General features: G+C 35.7%; 1 long non-coding RNA gene across 1 annotated transcript in view; it reads right to left on the reverse strand.

The window, feature by feature from the left end:
- Positions 1–715: 715 nt before the first annotated feature.
- LOC115947655 overlaps positions 716–23,219 on the reverse strand; it is a 23,074-nt gene continuing 570 nt past the window's right edge. The window contains exons 2-6 of the long non-coding RNA XR_004081522.1: positions 19,986–20,161; positions 17,320–17,392; positions 8,450–8,550; positions 7,573–7,735; positions 716–1,023 (exon numbers count right to left, since the gene is read on the reverse strand). This is a non-coding gene — a long non-coding RNA (uncharacterized LOC115947655). The remainder of the gene's footprint in view (positions 1,024–7,572; positions 7,736–8,449; positions 8,551–17,319; positions 17,393–19,985; positions 20,162–23,219) is intronic.

Raw genomic sequence — 23,219 nt, forward strand, 5'->3', positions numbered from 1 at the left:
CTTTCCCTAGTTATGCTTTAGATTGCTCCAAATACCTCTTTTTAAGACAAGACCTGCACAGGGGAGACAGTTTTCTTCATAAGCAAATCTCAAAAGTGTATGCAGATAAAACTTGATCAGATTCCCACCAGTTTTCCCTCCATGTATTTTACACAGTCCTCAAATATGGTCCTTGCAGACTTATCACACAGTTGCTCATCACAAATCCACATCACACCTCAAAACTTCCAATAACAGGATCCTCTGAGTTTCTTCATATAATTTGGTACTCTAGGGAACTGTAAGATGGTTTTCACATTAGTTCTGGCATTTTAATATGGGTGACGATGGGGGAAATCCACCTGCCACATGACGTGTAAATTAAAGATGACCTCTCAGGGTGTTCAAGGTTTGGCTAAAAGACAAAATTTAGCACTATGTAGTGTGGATCAGGTAAAGCTGTAGAAGACTGGCTATCTCCAATCAATGTGGAAACGAGCTTTTCACTTGACCTCAGAAACTCTCATTCCTTTACTGTTTTTTACATAGTACTGAGGGCATAGTGTCAAGTTACTGTCCATTCACTGGTAATTACTATCTGTCTTCCCCCTGTTCTTTGTCTATTAACATCTTAAGAAAAATATCATTAGTGCAGCACTGCCCTGAGAAAACAATATAGTGAATGTGCTGATCCATAAATATAATCCATAATTTTAAAAAGTAGGCATTTACATCATTTTGGGATTTTTTAGACACTGTTTATCATATGCTTCTTCAAATGCAGTAACAGATGACTGTAACAACTTCTAGTGCTATTGTGAAGGCAGACCTCTCTTTTATAAGCTGAACACTCCAGTCGTCTTCCCACTCATTACATCCTACATGTTGTCAATCTTAGTTTCAAGAACTGTCAGTCAGAAATGCAGTGGATGATATGTGCAGCATTTTTTAACAACACTAAGGTGGGCACTTCTTTGATTTTCCTTTATTCTCTTGATTGCAAAGTGCAGTATATGTCTTGAATACAAGGAAACACAAAAGTACCTGGAAAACAGTATTTTGAAAAATGAAAACAGAACTTTGGTACAGTAACCCTTACAGCTAATCAAAGCCTTATTGTTAGTCCTGATTATTTTATACAGTGGTTGTAGATATTATAATTACCTCTTTAGGCTTAAGGTTATTGATTTAGTAAGCGCAATTATGAAACATTAAAAAAAGAAGGAAAATAAATGTCACAATAATTTGTTGAAGCACATTGTAACTTTTACAGTTCTATTAGTATAAATGATCAAGATGCCAGGAGAAGGAAAGGAGAAGGAGAAAGAAAGAAAAAAGAAGGAAAGGGTGGCACAGGACTGGAATTAAAGGCTGTATTAAATGTGTGTAAATGTGAGTATAAATTACTCAACATGCAATTTATGTTTTAATACTAATACAATTACTGCTGCTATACTTGGAGATGTACAGATGTCTCATATAACAATGTAAACTACAATAAAAATGCTGTTCTTATATAATTCACCTATGGAATTTCTGTGAAAGTTTTTGTTTACTGTTTGAGGGAACACATTTTTGACAACTCTTTCAAAAAATCTCAAGAGATTTACCTGCTGCCATTGGTATGAGAAAATGGCAATTTCGCATATCCTTATAAAGTCTCTGGTGACATGTACTTTAAATAACTTGCCAGACTTGCTGAGCTGGTTTGTCTCAAAAGCATTAAGACTGACCAGTTGGTGATCTATTACGGTATTATAAAATTGATACTGATATTATTTCAGCAGTAGTATATACAGAACAAAAATTCTTCAGTAGAGAATAAATGAAAAAAATTGCATGCTCTATTCTGGTGCTAAAACATATTTTCTTCCTGTCTTCCCCAGTAGCTTAACTTTTTTCAGTGACAATTCATGATGATTCAGTGGGTATTTCAGCAACATCACAAATTTCCAATTCAGACCTGAACGACTTCTTGAATTTTGTGGGGTGACCAAGAAGTTAAGTACTGATGGTAGTATTACAGCTTTAAAAAATAAATGCTTACACAGCTTGAAATAGCAAAAGCCTTCATGTCTGACAAATGTTGCTCGTAATGAAAATATTTAGATATTCCTAACTACAGACATCATCAGATGTTGCTAGAATTACCAATGTTGCACCATACTGAAGGCAAAATGAATGATTGTCAGCTACTTCTGTGTTCCAAAAAGCCTTATAAACTCTAGCTTCTCATCTTGTAAAACTCCTTTCTGGGTCTCCAAAAGTACTGATTTTCTTTAACGGGGCGTTATAATTTCTCTTCCAATCCTTGACCCACAGGATACCAGCAGAACTGAATAGTTTTCAATTTGTCTGAGTGCTGTTTCCTGCAAGGACTCTTTGGACTATAATCTGTTTTATGGCTAATTCTTAGATTTAATTTGCTATCTACTGGTATATGACAAAATGAAGGCTGCCTTCCAAACTCGTCACACTATTAAGGGGTAAAGGAGGTTAATTACACAGAGAATGCAGATATGATACAGATGAGCTTTCACACACCAGATTTACTTTTTTGGACTTCTTCAGCATTCTTATCCGCAATTTGCTTTTCAAGGTTTCATTCTTTTATTTCCAGCAAGAAGCAGATACCTGTTCCCTGTCTAGGGAATGGTAGATGGAAATATTCCCTGATTATACCTCTGTCACCATTCTCTGCATGTCACATACACAGAATATGGCCAATTCTAATACAGCTTCAGAATAGAAGGAAAATTATAGCTCATGTGACCAGAGTCAAAAAGTATGAAGTATTAAAACATACTAAAATGTGGACTGGAGCTAATTTATGAAAAGCAGAGGCTGGTACCTTTTTCCATATCTGTTCTGAAGTGTTCCTGACCTTTCTTAACCTTGCCTTTCTTAGTTTTGAGAACTATGTAGAGATTTTTTAAAGAGGCCCTATGCAAGAGTGAGGATTTTTAGTTCTGTGAGATGCCTATGCATTGCAGTAAGAAAGACTTAAATGAATAAAAGAATATGCAAAATTAAGTGAATGTTGCACATTCTTTAACTCCTTCTCATTCTAGAAGGCAAAGATATGAATTGAAAGGGATCATCATCTGCCTGGAGTTGTTGAATCAAAGTATGAGTGAGAAATAAGACTTGAATTTGTTGTTGGTAGTTGTAAGTAATAACCCTCACCATTCCAGGGCCAGTGTGAAGCAGAGCTGATTAAGACTTCCTAGAACTACACACATACCCTTGGAGTGCTTAAATAGGAGGAATTCTTGTTTCCATTTACTGAGTTGTGGCCCAAACTAGCACTAAATTAACAGAAAAAAAATGACAATTCCTCTAATAAATGTAAATAGAATAGCTAGAAATATATTTAAAAGTACTCCAGAGTGTGGTTTTTTCCACAAAAGAGAAAAATAAATTGCATTTTAAATTTTCATTCCATAAAAAAAAGGGAAAAAAAAGTAGGACTCTTGGAGGAGAAAGAATAACTCTTAACTATCTGTCCAAATCCAATTCCAATATAGTGTGATTCTTCTTGACCCCTGAGTTGCTTCCTGTTTGTATTTCCTTTAAAAACACGATTGTACAGAAACTGAGTAAATACACTGAGAGACAACAAGGTTGGTTTTTTTTTTCATTTTAAAATTCCAGTGGAAAAACATCTCCTGAGAAATTTATTAAATCATGCAGGTGACAACAAATTCAGCAGTTCCATAAAAATTTCATATTTATATAATAATCTGTTAGCACAGACGATTTTGAATCTTTAACAAATCATTCAGCACAGTGTAGATTGTGAAAAGATCTTACAGATATAGACTGTATGCCTATCTGCACATTTTTCCCTCTGACAAAAGCACCAAGTAAAAGAAGGTTCTCCCAAATACTAAAATAAGCTGTAGGAAAAAAAATTGGCAAAATGATGAAGCCCATGCATGCCAGATGGCTGTGTTTCCTTGTTCCAGTACAAGGGTGTTATAATTCCATTCTTGACTGCAGTTCTTTACATAAAAGTCACCAAAAATAGAATGTATTGCAAAACCATATTCAACCATGAGTATGAGTTTTAGGAGTCCCAGAACATAAAAGGAAATTACTGCTATATCACAATTTTTAAAAATATCTAACACCTCTTTAAAGTAAAAGTTAAACACAGGCTGCACAAAAAAAAGAGATCTCTCTAAAGCTATCTAACAAAAAAAACCCCCACTTAGTACAACTGAGTTTGAGCTTGCAGTCTTTTTTTGAGATGTTTGGTGTTTTTTTTTCAATCAGAGCATTCTTATCTCTTGAGACAGCCTAGTGAGCAGAACAAAATTTTCCTTTTTAAACAGTGGCTAGTTGTCCTGTTTTACACAGCAAATTACATGGAAATCCAGTAAAGGATTCAACTAACCAAGAGATAATAAAACCTACATCTCAGGCTTATACTTGCTATAAAGGCTATTCAGCCATGTATGCAGGTATTTCCTGACCTAAACAAGAGCATGCAATTTCTGTTGCACAGCAGACAAAACATTTTGCATATGTGAGAATTTTGGGATTCCATACCAGAGATACACTGAACTAAAAAACAAATTTGAAAAGAGGGCAGTTTGGAAGTTCAGCAGTAGGGTTCTTTCCTGTCTGTTCTCCTGGCCAAAGCCCTCTATCTCCCTCATAGACAGTGTACCAGAGAGTTGGTAATCCAAAATAAGAGTTTCTCCATTATGAGCTAATTGTAATGGAGACATTCTGAAATGTTCTTTTGAATGTAGGAGCTTAATTTCAGCTTTAAAGTTCACTTTGATTGCCCAATATGAATCTGACCATGAATACTTTATTCCAGTGTTTGAAAATTCATATCCTACTGCTAGCCATATTCTTTCAACAGTATTTTAAGAAAGTAGAGTTTCCAATAACAGGACTTTTCAAAACACAGAAATTCTTCAAATTCGTTACAGGCATACAATTTCTTATGGTTAAAGAACTTTAAGAGAAAGGTTTATGGTTTACAGTTGAATGTTCCCAAAAGTTAGTTTATTTTTTTTTTTCTGTCTAATCTCTATGAAATGAATGAGGAAAATATTTCTGTTTAAAAGACAACTATGAATTATATAATACAAGATGGATACTGGTAAAATTTACCACTCTTACTGATTGTACTTTTACTGAAATAAAATTTCTTCCAGAATTTTGGATAAGGGGAAGGCAAAAAGAGAAATACAATTTTCAAATATCTGGTTAAAGCTAGAAAAAAGTAGGATTTGGGTATAAAAACTGTGAAAAAAATTACAGGGAAGTTATAAATACAGTAAAGATAATGGAAATAGTCACCTTGACATTTATTTTATACAGAAAGTGTGGTCTTTGAAAATAAGGCTGCCTTCTGGAAATAATAATTTACAATAGAATTAAATTGTCATTTAATTTTTCTGTGTTATATCAGAGTTGCACTGAAAATTGAAAAGTAAAGTATTTTTGAGCATAAAAAGCTGAGTAAATACATGAGGCATGAAAGACATTGACACCAAAATATCTTCAGAAATGAGAAGGCACACAAAAAAAAAATAACTAGCTATGGTATGCATGTCTTTGTGCAGGGATCTTTGCAGAGTTAACTCAAGATATGAGGACGGTGTTTCAGGGTATGTCTCCTTAGGACATCACTGCCATACAGATACAGTTGACAAGCTACATTGATCTAAGTCACCTTTGCATGCTGTCAAACAACTTAGCACTCCATTTCACTTCACTCTGCAGTTCATTGACAGTTCACACTGCTTGTATGTCAGTTTGCTCCTGGGCTCTCTTTTGAACTGTCACAGCTAATTTTCTCTCAGGGAACCTTCAGGTGGGGATAATTTACTCCAAAGTAAACCTATAGGCAGTATGAATAAGCCTGCAACAGGTGTGTGTGCACACCTGCACCACCACAGTCACACACACACCTGCGTGGCACAGAGCCCTCTGCTGCAAGGCCAGACCTTTGCTGCTCAACAGTTGTCACATCATACTGCCAGCCATACAGCACACACATTTGGTACAATTTTATAGAATTACCACTTGTGGAATAAACAGGATCTTAGCCTTCCTCAGGCACTCTAAGACATTTGGGCATGGATGGTCACAGCAATGCAGAGCCCCAGCCATCCCAGAAACAATACAGGTGCTATTAGGGAGGTGCTTTGTCCAGACCAGAAACCCTCTTGCTAGCTGTTCTGTTGCACTGAATACATTCATATTTAGAATATCCACTCCTGTGCCTGAAGCAATACAGCAGGGTTCACAGAGGAAGACTGAGGGCTTGCTGCATTCTGGCCTGCTCCATGCTATGCACAAACACTGGTAGTTCCTCAAAACTAATATGTAAATTTAAAGGTGTAGAAGTTCAATATTCGTCCAGAACATGCTCCCAGTGCAGATGCACTTGTTGGTGGATTGTTTAATTTTTCTCCATTCAGAACATAAAAACGTCACACTGTGTCATACATATAATATTGTGTAATATTCTATTGAAACATATCTCAAAGTTATTTACAAAGGAAGCTACTATCTTCCAAATACTAACACTACCATAACAAAACCCTATTGAGTGCATGATGAGTTTTTCATTCTCTAACTTGTTTTCCTATTCACAGCATAGGAAGCTGAAGGATGCAGAGTGCAGAGTCTGAATACACAATTTATTCATGGAAAAAATCAGGGTGTATGTTTAATATCCAGGGTCCACTGAAAATAAAGGCACATGACGTACATTAAAGGCATGAAGATTCTGCAACTATTTCTATGTATGAGTACTTATCTCTTAAATTATATCTTCTATCATTGTTTTATATTTAGTTTTAGCTAGCACATAACAAACTTGTTACCCATGTCTCCACTCAAATAGATATACCTGAACTAAACCCTCATTTTATAGTGCGGGTTGTATTTTTCATAGGAATAAGATAGTATCAGGCTCAACAACACTATTTAAATCAGTGAATTAGTGTTGCTTTAATTTTTGTTCTACACATTTTCATATGAAAATGACCACAACCTGAAACTAGTCATAAAACTAAAATACTGCCAAAACGTTTGTAAAATAATTTGAATGCTTACCATACTATTTATCTCCTTTCCCTAGTTATAGGAAAACTTTACAATACTTAGAGAGTGAAAACATGAGGGGAGGAGTACAAATCAATAAGTTTTTCTATAACAGGACCGAAACCTATTCTACCGTGGCAGGTTTTCTGTTTCCTTGTGGGGGGGTGGGGGGGGGGGGAAAACAAAACAAAAAAAAAACCAATTAAATGAGAAATAATGGTGAGGATGCAAAAAGTAAAAATGTTTTAAAAAGGAAGTTTCAGTCTTCATGGCTTTGACACAATGCTGGCTTTCCCCCAACATTTCTGCAGAAGTGTGGGGAGGCAGAATGCTCTGCACTGCTTCTAGGACATACACTTTCCTTTGCCAACTGCACTAGGGCTCAGCAGCACCCTCACACAGCCAACACACAGTCAGTGTTCAAAATTTACTCTAAAAAGATCCTAAATTCAATTCAATTCACTAAATTGAAGGAAAAATCAGTGTTCACATCTCAAAGAAGATTCCACTCAAACCTACCTCAGTTTAAATCATTGGCTCAGCAAATTCAGACATTTCCATTATCTTTAGGACATTAAGCCACTCCTTCCAGCAATGCTTGAAAGAGACATTTCTTCTTCCTTTCTTCCTTCCTTTGAAATTAGTTTCTTTCACCATAAGAAGCATACTGGAAAATTGTGAACTGCAAAGAATTATTAAGATAAGTTAGTGAAAGAGGTGGGAATAGAAATCAGGAACTCTAGGCCTTATTCATGTGCCTTGAAGCTAAAAGAGAATTACATAATATGCATTTTCCTTTATCAGACACCCACTATTATACATTACAGAAAAGCATGCCTCTAAGAAATTTTTATGGTAATCCTTTTTCCTTGATTGGCAATGCCAAGACATCAGCATCTTTTAAAAAATGAAATAAGAAACTACTCTATATTCCATGCATCCTAGTGTGTCGATCTATATAAAGAATTCACTAAGTTTATTATACCATCTACTTGATTTGAAGGGGGAGGAATTAATGAAACGACAAAATCTAGTAAGGCATGTCTCAAAAACTTAATGATTAAATTACTTGTTCTGTCACTGCAATGATAACATTTGAAAAAGTCTCTACTGAGATAGGAGAACAGATTTCTTATCACAGAAATCTATCTGTGGGGAAAGTAAATTATTTGCTCTAATCTATAGTCAATATATTCTTTCCTAACTAGAAAAATAAAGTCCATTTATAAAAGAATTCTTTAAAAACAGAAGGTAACAGGAAAGACAGTCATTCCCAAAGGAGAAGCTGCTTCTGGTCATTTGGGCTCAGCATAAAATTAATCCTCAGAAGAATTTAACACTACCCTGAAAAGATTAGAGAGCATTATATATATATATATGTATATATAAGACTTACACAGCCATGATTTGGATGGTCTTTCTTCCTTTGACATTATTAGGGTCATTTGTAAGGCCTTTGGTCTTATGATGGAAAAGGAGGGAGTTTTCTACTGTCGTCTGTTGATGAATGAGGAATAGAATTGAAGTCCGCAGGAGAACAAGCTTGTTCCCGCTCCTCTTTGGTGAGCAAGAGGAATTGAAGCTTGGAAAAAAGTCAGTCTGCATTAGCTTTCCGTGGGAAGCCCTCCAGGACTCATCAAAACAGCAGGCAAACTCCCAATGGCATGGAAAGAAAGAAAAGGTTCTGTTCTGTGGTTAGGGCTCAAAGGTCATGTGATTGACCCCCTCTTGCCACCGAAAATTTTGTGAGGAAATGATACAGATGTGATTGTAGGAAGATGTCTTTGCAATAAAAGAGCACTGTGTTAAACTGGCAGAAGGCAGCAACAGAAAACCTCATTATGGCTGTTAAAATCCACTCTGACATGTCCTAAGGACTTCAGAAGGTAACCTGAAGGTGCACTGGTTTGAAACCGTGTTTCAAACATGAATAGTGTCTCACAGTTACTACATTGCAAAAAGATAAGGCAGCATATTCAAATTTAATACTTAAAGGACAGTGATTCCAGGTGATTAAGAACGGTGTTTGGTAGATAGTTTTGCAAAGCATACAGAATGAATATGTCTACATTTGTATTTGTTGCCAATTCTGAACAGAAATATAGTAAGATTAGTACTGCAGCCATGGGGGGAGGGTATTTTTATAAACATATATCCTTAATATATGATTTTTGCAGAGAATTACAGAAATACTTTCTGCATTAAAATCTGATTTATAAGAGAGCACCGTTTCTAGAAGGAGCCTAATAAATTTACTTTTGCTGCTTGGTTTTAGCAGCAAGTCAGCTTCTGTAACATTTTCTTCAGTACTCACTGTAACTTGACTTAAAATTCATTGGTATTTCTACATTGCTAGAAAAGATTTAGTTAATAATCCATTTCTTTAGCCTTTCTGAAAAAAAAAAGCTTTATGGAAACCTTTTTAAAATTTTAAAATTAACTCAGGCTAGTAGAAATCTGCCCCAAGTACCAGTTTAATACATGTAAGATAGTACAAAAAGTTGATATCTAACTTCAACTGCTCATTAATAGAATGAAGTATATTGTGTTGTTCTTGAGGGAAGTTTATTAGTTTCTGTTCTGCTCTCTGCTTCACTGGTGATGTGACACATATCTCCAGACTTATTGGCTGGGAACCGATGATTTAGAAAACTCATGGGGTGGTAAGTGTTCTTATAAACAACTAGTTAATTTGCTCCTGGGAAGCTTTTTCATGCCCAGTTGTCAAAGCTTTGCAAGGCTTATAGAAAACTAGGTTTAATCAGCGAAAGAAAAAATTAATCTGAAATTAAAATTTAAGTTCTCTTCCTGAAACTAAAATACTTCACATAAAACACAGAGGACCAATAATTTTGAACCTGAATGATCACTCATTCTGTACTGCAAGCTGAATACTGATGCCCTTGTAAACTGCTTACACCATGTGAAGACCTCATCAATAATGCACTACCAAGAGTTCTAGTCACCTAAATGTAACTCAGCTCTCCTGGACAACACAACGTGCCAACACCAGGCTACAGCTAGCATCAGGAAAATGAGTTATACAGCAAGGGATGTTGTCTCATTTAACCTATTTTACTGTGAGCAGAGAGACAAATCACTGGTAACAAGCTTTCCTGGATGCTGTGTTGTCTTCTTCTCCACCATTTCTCTTTTTTTCGCACTGCTGTACTTGACCATCTTGTTTCCTTCAGTTTGCTGCTACTGGCAATGCCACTCTGGGCACAGAGCCTCACTTAATACATTAATTGGACTGTACTCTCTTCTGTGCTTTACCTTTAATACTGGCACATCTCTCTAGAGAGAGCAGCCCTGCTCATTGGGAAACACTGAACTGCAGGGATAAAGTGCAGTTGCTGTTTTACAGCACATAAACCAGTGGCTGATGCATTCTTCTGCAGCATTCCCCATATAACTTACTGGACTCTTTTATGCAATGGTGGTATTTGTCTCTGGCTTATATCTCATTAAGTACCTGCATCTGAATGAACATTGCAAGTTAGCAGGCCCAGAGAAGGCATTTAATTTTTCTAGGCCTTTTAAATGGAGGTTGAATTTAGATGTCCTTGCAAAGGCCAAGTAGGGCTCCATGAAGTTTCTTTCAAATAACCTGATAGAAAAATACAGTTAAAAGCTTTCGATTTTGAAATTCAAACACAAATCTTATCGTAAAATACAGTTACTGAATTTCCTTCATAATTTTTTGTTAGGATGATTTTTCTTCAAAAATTTGCCTGATGGGTCTTTCTAAAACAGAAGCTACATTTCTTTGCAGTGCCTAATTCCTTGTCTAACAACTACAGCAGTGAACAGCCCAAATTTGATGCATAGTCTTGCAAAGATTTCCTTATTTCTCCTACCACTGCCTCCACACACGGTAACCTTCACACTGAATGAGAATAGCTGGATACAGCTTCCTGCATGGCTTCTCAATTGCTGGCAATTTAGTTGGCCAGATGGGGTTTCTATGGAGAAACGTGAAGGCTAAGTGTGCCCCTGCAGAGCTCTTAGCTCCTGCTGACTCAGCAAGCTAAGGACACAATCAAATAGTACAACTTCCACCTCTTTTCTCCCCTTCTTTATAACCCCTTCTATTTTTCCTTCTTCCACTCACCCATGACTGTGTCTGTACTGCTATTTCAGGTGACACTTTTTTTTTCCCAATTAGGATCTGCAGTATCTTGCAATTAAGGCAGTCTTTACCAGTCTCACTCTAAGTTCCTACAGGGAAACTGTGAAGTCATAGAGACTACAGAGAGGCATGAAGCTTTAGCAGACACACAAAGCAGCAGCTGTGTGTGTAGATAATATGAAATGGTAGGACCGAGCTCTTCAGCCAGGAATGGAGGATAGTGCAGTGTCTGCATATTGTCTCTGTATGAGTATCAGAATGAGGCATCAGTTGGTTTCTGCTCTTACTGAGACTAGGAAGGCATTAAGAGCAGGAGCAGCAGCTGAGATATATTTTTTTTTCCAGAGAAGCCTTAAAATAGAGTAAGTGAGGGCACATATTGAGGGAAATGAGATTTAAGCTGCATTATAAATGGAAATGTCTTCAAATGGCATAATTTTGAAAATGTGCTGAGGCACCAGTCCTTTTAAAAGTCATGGGAACATAGTCATTAACCACACTAAAGTAGAGGAAAGTCCCATAGTACAAGCTTACATTTGCAACTGATTGACTTTAGAATGCCTTAAATTGGCACATAAATATTTTTATGAAGGAGAGACAGGTCTGGGAAACAAAACACTGAAGAAAACCAGCCAGTAAAACCAAACACCTTATCAAGAACAGCCTACCAGCAAGTGAAATTTTGGCTACAATATACTTGTACATCAAATAGGAGAGTTTGGCTCTCCGACATTCTTCTTTAAAGTGGAAATACGCCCTCAGTTTTATAAAGGTGTGTTCTTTTCTTCAAAATTATATCTCAAGGTCCAAAAAAACAGCCACAGGATGTGAATATTTTTGTCTCTGCCCAGATTTAGTGACAATTCATTAAAAGAAAATTTCTGTTGTAATTATAAGGCGCAAGCTGAATATTTAGAAGTTTTCCCTTTATGGACAGCAAAATATGATTTTTAAAACAGTATTTCATGGTTGATTAGTCCTCACTTTGGCCCAGAGCTCTTTTTATTTTTTTGAATTAGCAAGTCAAAGTGACAGAAGCCTTGAATGATTATGATGAGAGCACATGTGTAGTGAGAAAACACTACTACATGGGCTGTTCTCTGTCTCAGACCTTAAATTTCCAGCATGAATGATGTTTGCATTCTTCTGTACTCATTTAGTTGACATCTAATCCTTTTTTATTAAAACCAAAATTATTTTCTAAAAGCTATTTCTGCTTTTGAAGTACATAAAAGAGGAAAAAAAATCAACATCAATTATTTACTCCAAGTCTTTCTATTGATGAGTCTGAGAAAATTGACCATATTCTGTGTATTGTTGATAAATACTTCTGATGTCCTATTGGCAGCTCTTGTGTTCTATGAAATTTTACAACAGCAGCTATTTGTCAAATATTTTCTTGCTATAATAAAGTGACCATAAGTATATGTAGAAATACATTCAAATATACACATACAAGCATATATATATATATATATGTTATGCAGGGATCTCTCAAATGGGGTCTTGGTTAATTGAATTTTCTGGTATGACTTTGTTCCATTTCCATCAAGCAGAAGTCAAGAGAAATAGTTTATTTCCATTCTGAAACTTACTGACCTATTTCATCAAGGTGCTTTCTTTCCTACCATATATATACGGCACAGTGGACATGAGGCTAACTGGAAGTTGAAAGGGTGGAAGTTTTGCTGCAACCTAATACATTATTTAATTGAATATGTGACTTTAAATTAGTTTTCTAAGCTTCTAATATATTTTATGTTATATATTCATTTGAGAAAACCAGAGATATCTCTGAGTGAAGGGAACTTATTCCCATCTTTTCTTTCACAGAAAAGTTTACAGAACAGCGTTTAGTTATTGTATCTATGTTGCCTGTCTGGACCTGACCCCTTCCTTTCATGGAATACATTTCATATCTGAACCTTCTTTCTTTCAAGTCTTTCCACTAAATTACATTCCATCTGTGAAGCCTACAAAGCCTTAATCATGCCTTCTAACAAATGTTATCACACTTATATAGCAAAAGATGCCCAGAGAGAATCATAGAACATTTGGGAACTTCTACCATCTGTGCATCTCCCACTTATGCTTATTCAAGAGTTTTTCCCCACACCCCAGTTCCCTCTTTCCAAAGTGTTGCATACCTAACTACATTTCCTTTTGTAAAGACAGGGACCTGTGCTATCCTCTGTCTGCAATAGAAATTACTATATGTCACAAAATTATATTAAAATGATATTTTTAGGGTCAAAGAATTACTGTTCATTTCATAGTTAGAAAATTATGAAATGAAGCTATAGGTGTAATCATAGTTCCTGTACAACAGTTGGTACTTTTGAAATCTGACACAGTCTTTCATTAGAGCCATATTTTTTTCTCCTCAAGATCCCTACTTGCTGCCTTGTACAGAACTGACCTTCTCTGATGTTAAATCAAGGCAAAATCCAGGGTTTCATTGTGTCTGAATGTTTTATTTTAAAGCTGGAGACTGACATTCACTTCCAGATAGAATTCCCCCATGATGTCACAGAACAAAACATTTTGATTGTGATTTCACCATATCTGAGTTCTTACCTGAAATAATGAGATTGTTTTGCTGAAGAGTGAACATTTCCAGACACCTTATGTCACTGAGAGTTTGGCTTGGATATGTAAAAGTATGTAAGTCTCAACACTCCTCAAAAATATGGATCTTAAAGACTCAAATTAGATATACTAAATCTATGGATATTTTTTACCTCAGTCTCTGTAGTACCTTCACATTTTTAATACTGGAATCATGATACCCCACAGATATAATACAATTTTCCACAAATTAAATAAAGCTTTTAAATTTTTTAAACAATGCAGTGATATACACATAAAAAATACCATTTAATAATTCTGTGTGCCAGATGCTGTTCTAGCAGTGGGCAATAAGGCCATGAGACAAATACTGAACATGAACAAAAACTTTCTTTGTAAATCCAATCTTATATATTTCTTTTGTGTAGTTAAATAAAAATAAGTATTATTGTATTCAATTATTTTCTTTATTTGAATTTTTTCATTTGCTCTTTCTTTCTTTCTTTCTTTCTTTCTTTCTTTCTTTCTTTCTTTCTTTCTTTCTTTCTTTCTTTCTTTCTTTCTTTCTTTTTCTTTCTTTCTTCCTTCCTTCCTTCCTTCCTTCCTTCCTTCCTTCCTTCCTTCCTTCCTTCCTTCCTTCCTTCCTTCCTTCCTTTTTTGTTATTTTATTTTATTTTATTATATTCCAAATTAAAATTCAGTGCAGAAAGAATAGATGAACATGTCATTAGATTGTAATCACTGAATTAAGGGTATGCTGAAAGTATTCTGATATTTTCTGACTTCTGAGGGCTATATTGACTGCATTATTCATATTTGGCAATGTTAACATTGTTATTTATATTAGTTTTTGGTTTTGTTGTGTTTGGTTTTTTGTTGTTTTTTTTTTTTGCTAGTTTATTTAAAAAAACTGAAATTTTAAAAAAATGAAAAAACAACAGAAGTCATATGTTGATACCTGTGTGGCTGGTCAGTAGCAAAAGCCTTTGTAATTTGAACTAAATATATACAACATTACCATTATTTAGAGACAGAATGAATGTGATAATTTTATAGCAAATTTCACAGCTTTTTTTGACATCACTGATACCTGGAACAGTCAATAGCACTTCTTCATCTTTTTCTGTCTATTCAAATCTAACTTTCATACCTCTGTGTTCAAACCTGGAAGGCCATATTATACCAGAGTATTGTAGTTTCTGGACAAAGAGATGAAATTGTCAATAGAATATTAGTTAAGCACATGTTGGGCTACATAAAATGTGAATAAAATATTTGAGGAACTTATTTTCTATAAATGTCAAGTCCTCACCACTCTTATGTAAATGTAATATTTTAGTGCATTGCAATTTCAACCAATTTGGATGGATAGATTTTTATATTCAGACAAAAAAAAAATCCAAAAAGCTAGCTTCTTAAAAGCTCAAGTTCAGAGTGGAATGTATAAAAATACTGGAAATATTTAAATAAGATTGCCTATAAATTTCATCATGGGTAAATCTAGCTTCATTATCAGATATTATTGAATCAGTCTGACTTTTTTAAAAAATTTAAATATAGATGTGGACTTGTAAAGAAGTTATATGCTAAAACTCAGTAAAGTAATAAGCAAGCAAAAAAGGGATATATTATTGGAAGTGCCGTGAAGTCATAATAGTTATCATTCTTACTTATAACTTTCAGAGGAATAACAATACCAAGTTAAGTTAATAACTTCTTCCAAGAATGACACAAGATGAAAACTCAGAAAGTTTTATCATCAATACTTTGTGTTCATAAATGTTTTGAAGCTGCAGTAAATTAAATATATCCTCCTGAAGTTGCACTATGATCATGCAGTGCCCCTTGAAAAAAAAAATAGACATTTAGTACAAAAATGCTAAAATTATTTTAAAAGAAAAACAAAAGTTAATAAATAAAGCTCCAATAACTTAAGAAGTAGCTGTGTTGATGCATTAAAATTGGAACTCCATCAACTTTCTGAAATCTGTTTTTTCTCATTTCTCCCTTATAAATATTTAATTGTATTTGTCCACAAAATTTAAAACAAACCTAAACACTTTCTATCTTCACCTCTCTATTATTCTATTTCTCATCCTTTCATACTGATCTATCTCTCCAAACTTCTCTAAGGTATTTGATACAAGACTCTTCATAGAATTTTGTTTATCAAGAACTTTATATATATATAAAAATATACACTTTCTGTATATTCAGCTTGATAACACCTGGCAACTGGTAGTATCACCTGTCATTTGGATTGACTATTGACATTCTGGATGGCTCTGGTCTTGTAAGTGCCAAATCTATGTTTTCAGAGTCTTTTACCTATTTTTTTTTATCTAGCTGTATATTATTCAACTCTTTGAAAGTGCAAAGTTTCTTCTGGTCAGGTATGGTTCCTCTACTCTGGAATTATCTACTTATCTTCACTTTCTTTGCCATTCTTCTAATATAAAGCATTCAGACATTCAAAATAATGAATTTTCAGAAGATGATGTAGATCATATATAGGTAATACATGAACAAGACAGAGAATAAAACGTGCAGTGGCAAAATAGGCAAATATGTTCACAGTGTTACACCCTGTACTTTTAATAAAGTGTCAAATATAAACCTTTAGACCTTATTCAAAAGTTGCTAAGAAAGCATTGGCTCCACTTTTGCAGAATGTGCAATAAACACAAAGATAAGTAAAATTATAATTATTTACCTAGAGATACCCAAATAAATTGTGTACATTGTTTCAGGTCCCAGTAAGGATTGTGATGTTGAAATGAGCAAAGTGATCAGTGCAAGCAAAGTCATGGAACAAAAATTATCACATCTGAAATAAAATGAATTCAAAGACTACAAAATATTTTAAGCCCATAGTCCAGATAACCTTCACTGCAGAATTCTGAAGAAATTAATGCATGTATCTGAAGAGACTAGAACAAGAATTTTCAGTAAGGATATCAGTTTCACGAGGGAAAGAGAAGAGAGGAAATAAATAATGTTTCAATAAGATTTTTTCATGGGTTTAGAATGCAAAGTTTCAAAATAATTTTTGAAGCAAAGAATAAGTAATTGAACAGAATCACAGAATCATTTAGGTTGGAAAACACCTCTGAGATCACCAAGTCCAGCCTTTGACTGATCACCACCTTTTCAACTAGGCCATGGCTCTAAATGTCACATCCAGCTATTTCTTGAGCACTTCCATGAAGGGTGACTCCACCAGGTTCCTGGGCAGTCCATTCCAGTGTTTAACAACCCTTTCTGATGTCCAGCCTGAGCCTCTACTGGCACAGCTTGACTGTATGTCCTCTTGTCCTGTTGTTGGCTACCTGGGAGAAGAGGCTGAACCCCACCTAGCTAAAACCTTCCTTCAGGCAGTTGTAGAGAGCAGGAAGGTCCCCCCAAGCCTCCATTTCTGCAGGCTAAACAACCCCCTGCTCTCTCTCAGCCACTCCTCATAGGAATTACCCTCCAGACCCTTCCCCAGCTCCATTGCCCCTCTCCAGAAATGCCCCAGTCCCTCAATGCCTTTCTTGTACTGAAGATCCCAGAACTGGATACAGTACCTGAAGTCTGGCCTCACTGGTGACAAGCACAGGGCGACAATCACTTCCCTGGTCTGCTGGCCACACTATTCTTCTAAAAGTACAGAAGTATAGAGAAAGAAGTAAAAACCAAACTTAACATCCAAACATATTTGAGAGAAGATACTTCCATGTATCAATATCTTTAATAATGTATCTTCTATTCAAGGCATGAAATCTCACATATCTGGACTTCAAAACAGCTTTTGGCACAATCTGATATGAAAATAATTACTTAAGACAAAGATAAAGAATTGACTAATCAGGAGAGGACGACAGGTTGTGTTAGGTGTTTGCATGATTAGATGGAAGCTTTTAAGGGGTTCTTTATGGAGTGTCTGCCATAGAGCTTTCTGATATTTAAGTTAAAAACTAGATCATAAAACCTCAGAGCATGCTGCTGAAATTTGCTGGTAAAGCAAGTCTGAGAACCATCAAAATGATAAAAACAAACAAGAAGAATCAGATGTCTTGATGACTTCTATAATAGAAATGAGATTACATTTAATAGTACAAAGAGCAATGTAACTAGATTTTCAGCTATAAACTGTGAGTTTATCAGCTGAAAATGTCAGAGAAAAGAAAGATGCAGCCAATATACTAAAGAAGGATTACTAGTCATCAAAACATGATGTAGTTATGAAAAATGCTAATACAGAGTATTAAACATAATATTTCTGGGTTAAATAAAGAGATGTTTAACATTATCACATGAGGTAGAGTGTCATAAGCCATTTGTGTCCTCCATATTAAAAAATGATTCACTGAGAACATCATTAAAAAATGAAGTGGAGGGAGTTGAAGGGGAAGTTTGTCTGCACAATGTCAGGAATGCAGAACTTAGATCATTAAAAGAAATTTAAAAATCTTGTATTATTTAGCAGAAAAAACTTCAAACCTAAGATGAGAGAAATTCACTCTGTAAACACACGAATGGGTAAAAAGAGCCTGCAGATGTTTATAATGTACTGAACTTTAAGATTAGTATCAACATAAGAATTTTACACATATATACAAGCACATATTTTAAAGATATGCTTTTCATGCAACATGAGTTCTTGCACTGATGGAGGATAGGACTCAGTGCTCAAGAATGGCAATTTATTCTGAGTCATAAATATGATCTCTGGGGTCACTGTTTTAATGGCATTTATTTTGATTCGAATGCACATAATTTTCTTCACTCATCTGCTTAAGATCTACGTGAATGCTTTAAACATCATTCACTCACTAGGTGCCTAATGCAAAGCTTATTTAGTCAAAGTGCTTCCATTGACTTCTGTGTGCTTTGGATTAGGTTCTATATCCTTACCCACAGCCAGCTGCTGCAGGCTGCAGTTTTATCACAGTATTAGACTGCTTTTCTCTTTTCCCCATGATCTTAAGAGGGAAAGAAAGAGGTATACTTTGGCTTGCCCTGTCTGTTCTTTAATGTGCTTTGATTGCAGTTATTTCCTGCTGAGCCCTGAATGAGGTTTAGTTTGTTGAAGAGCAACTTTTTAATCATCTCACAGAATGAATGAACTAGAAGATATGTCAGGTTTCTATCAGAAGATGAAAAACATAGAAACTTATCAGTACCTCTCTTCCTCTAGATATATTGTAGGTAATAAAAACCCACTCTGTACAGTACTTATTACTCTTATAAAGGACACTAAAAATGCAATTATGCAAAGGATGATCACCAAGAAATTTTGCAAAACACCTAAAGCAGATGTCAAAGTATGGCTGTGTCTGCATGGCAAAAAAAGCAAGTGAGACAGCATGAGATCAGATGACTTCGATGTCAGGCTATGTAATCTTCTTCACAGGAAGGGTGGCTACAACCCCTTCATTCCTATTTTGGAGAGTTTAGATAGCAGTGCAAAACATTTTAGAAGCAAAGCTGATCAGGTATGTACCAGTGCTTAACAGCCCAAATATATTTGGCTACTATTATTGGTTCTAAAATGGATCCTGGTTTAGGGTGATAGAACCAGGGCCTTCTTCAGCTTCTAATTGCTATTTTGGCTAAATACCAAAGCTGTTCACTAGACCTGTACAATATAGACATGGATATACAAGTTTATGCTTTAATGTGGTTCAGGGAAAGGCACAAAGAGCTCTACTTCTTCATACTTTCTCTTGCTCACCATTAACAGTTGATGGTAGCAGGTGAATAGCCCTTACTTTTTTTCAGTGAATAATTATGTCTCTGACAGGGTCAAACAGTGAATTAAGGGAAAACTTTGTCTGTTTCTCCACTGTATAGCTGAATAAGGCTTATAGCAACATGACCTCTAGGGATTCTAATGATGCACTTTTCATATGAAAATAAATGACAAGCCTAACGTTATAAAATACCTAGTAGAGTAGTTTTAAACATTGCAGAACAAAGCCAAATAGCCTGTCCAACAGGAAATCAAGAGCTTGATCCCATTCTAAATTATTTTCCTTGCCACCATATTTATTTCCCTAATATAGAACAACTGCGTTCTATACCCTGGCTGTTCTATACGACTATTACTCTTCTTTTTTTCTGACAGAGAGCAGTAATTGTTTTGAAAAAGCAGACAGAAACATTATAGCTCCCAACTAAGTGAGTATATGTGTAGATTTATAAATTTCATTTTAGATGTAATCAATAACATATATTGGCATTAACTTACAGAAAGGAATAGAGCTGCACAGCATTCAGTTATCAATAACAGTGCTTGAATTATAATATCAAAGGTTCTTCTTCAGAACTTCTCAGAGTTGCCATCTTGCTTGAGTATTTTATCTTCTGCTCAACGGCAGCTGACACAGCACAATCATGAAGACATGCCAGATCTTCTATGATCTCCTGAATTATATTAAAAATAAATTAAAACTGCACAGGATGCACTAAGAACATTAGACAAAAGATTTTATGCTCTCATGATTTTCATTCAAAAATAAAAGAAAACTTTAATTTACAGAAGAAGTATTTGTAGCATCTTAAAAAAAAACAGTAGAAAATGTAGAACAGACCTGAAAAATCACATTAGATCAAGAAGTCCTCAAGAGTACGTTGAGTCAAAATGATTTTACAAAGTCTATGTACTCAGTTTGGTATATAAAGGAGAGCTGACAGAAGTAAGTGAGAGCACAGGCTTAAAAATATCTGTATTTCAATATATCTGTAACAGTTTAGTATATTTTACTGCTATCCATCAAATTTCATGACACAAGATTTTCTTTGTATGTGTAGTTGTCTGGAATACAAACCTGTTTTAAGGGCTTCAGAAATAGTTCTTTGACTCTCCAGAAAACCACCAAATAAAGCAGAAATTATTGTCACATATTTAAAGACAAATTTTGATGTGAACCCAGAATATAGTAAAATAACATAAAGAAATGCACAACTATGGTCTAATGAACCTAATCTGGAAAGAGTAATGTTTTTTAGTGGTTTGCCTGGTTGACTGCACAGGTCATTGCACTTCTTTTATCTCCTAGGGATAATTTACAAAGCACTTTGAGACCTTCAGTGTGCTCACTACTGATAGCCACCTTGGAAATACTATATATATAAAAAAAACCCTAAATTATTCTCCAGAGTAACTGTACTGTTCCCTGCTAATAACCCTATATACCTATCAATTGTACACATTTAATATTTTCTGTGACAATGAACATATTTTTCTTTCTTTGGCAGTGCTGCCTGGCTCTCATACATTTCATTTAAATAAAGTCCAGTTTAATTATCTCTCCTAAATGTCTCATTGTATCTCTTTATGTAGAATATGTACTAATGACTCATAATTTTCCTCTATTTTTATAGGAACTCATGAAAGCTCACCTTAATTTTTTATAGTTTTCTTTGCATTTAGAGAACATGAACAATAGTTTAATTTAAAAATAAGTCTAAAAAATAGTGGGGCTGGGTGCAGCGCTCACTTATATCCCTGCAAATCCAGGAAAGTTAGCAGTTGCATATGAAAGAAATTTAACAAAAAGATGCCTCCCCTCATAAAATTTTGTATGAGCTTTTAAAGACCTTTCACTAACTTTTCTTTCTGATTTTAAGCATATTCTGTCTGTTATTCCTGCATGATTATGAGTGGTTAGATTTTTTTTGTCAACATCTGGGAAAAAAACCCGAAAGAAAGAAAGAAAGAAAGAAAGAAAGAAAGAAAGAAAGAAAGAAAGAAAGAAAGAAAGAAAGAAAGAAAGAAAGAAAGAAAGAAAGAAAGAAAGAAAGAAAAAGAAAAAATCTCAATGTTAATATTTGTGATTTTTGAGGAATATATACACACTGCAAAAATCTTAGTAAACAGAATCACTATCTCTTTGGCTAAACATTAATTCTCATCATTCTTCATAAATATGAGAACTCAGAAGTGCTGATGGATCATGCCTATGCAAGAACCTTTCACTTTGAACAGACTTCAGTGTGAGTTTAAGAATGAACGATTATAATCGTGTGAGATTTAACCACTGTTATCCAACACAGATTAATTCTGCTCTGTCAGTAACTTTTACGGTGCATAATCTAGCTCAAAATTCTCAAAGAGAGAAAAAGAGAGAGGATTTAAACAAAGTAACTGGTTTCATGCTTAGCTAGCATTCAGTTAAATAAGCACAGATGTGGGGTTTATCTGCTTAAAAGTAAATCTGTGGTTTTCTTATTTAAACTCTTACATTTTAACATCCATCAGAAAGGCTGCTGCTGCAATGAATAATTTAATCACTGCTGCCTATTACATGTTACTACACTGCAAGCGTATTTGCAGAGCTGTGAAAGACACTGGCCAAGTGTCAGCACTCCCTGTAACTCAGCCGGCCTCCCAGTGCATCTCTGCGAGCAACTCAGGGAGCTCCGAGGCGGCCGGAGGGCACTTGTGGTTGGGAAGGGAGTGAAGAGGTCACAACAGAATTGCACCAGATCAGCAAGACACTTTGGAGAGATGAAAGGTCACCGCGGGCTCCGTGCTGCTGTGGTGTCATTTCAGCTGCTTGTCCCTTGGTGGAGTTCTTGAGTTAGTTTCGCCTTTCCGTCAAATGGCTTTAACTGCTTCATGTGGGGGTTCTGTCTTTGTTTTTACCCTGCTTTTGAATTTTCCGTCATGCTTACTGTATTTAATTTTTTCCACGTTATTATTATGAATACGTTACTTTCAAGGCAATATGATTTTTTCCCCTCCTGAAGTTTGTTTTTCGTTTGTGAGTGAAAATAGTAATATGTAGTGTGTATTTGTTAATGTACAGAGTAGTGTGGATATGTAAATAATCTGTCTCTCTTTAACGAGAGACTGATTCCCACTGCAGATCCCAGAAGTAATTTTCCAGTGAGAGCCACTGACATTCCTAAACTGTGAAAACCAAATTGTCGTGGGCTGAAAGCGCCAACTGCGGACGCGAGTCCGGCTGCCGGCGGCAGAAGCTGGGCTTAGCCAACACATGAAGATAAACCAGCCATTAATTACATCTGCATATTTTAACGATGACCCCTGTCTTTCCAATCAACAACTACAACAACGACAACAAAGCCCCGGTGCAGAGCATCGGCAGCTTGGGGGATGCACAGAGCCGGGGAAGCTCCCAGGCTGCTTTAGGATTTCCCCACGTACAGCAGGCTGCGATTGTCAGCAAGACGGATTCCTTCCCACACGCAAGATGCCACTTCGGTGGCCTTATCAGATGTTCCCTTTAAGGACACAAGCTCCTATTTCCCCTCTGTATATCACCAGCATCTCGGGCTATTTTATTTATTACAGACGATTACATTTGTGATCCCTCTTCCCACTTGATCTCCCCAGATCAGGAGGACAAATGCCGTGTCGTGTCTGAGCGCGTGTGGGCGTCTGTGTGCATGGGAGCGGGGGGGCAGCCGGGAGGGGGGACTTACACTGCGCAACAGATTTGCCCGAGAGGGACAA

The sequence above is a fragment of the Geospiza fortis genome, unplaced genomic scaffold, assembly GCF_000277835.1.
Source record: "Geospiza fortis unplaced genomic scaffold, GeoFor_1.0 scaffold40, whole genome shotgun sequence".
Classification (NCBI taxonomy): Eukaryota; Metazoa; Chordata; class Aves; order Passeriformes; family Thraupidae; genus Geospiza; species Geospiza fortis.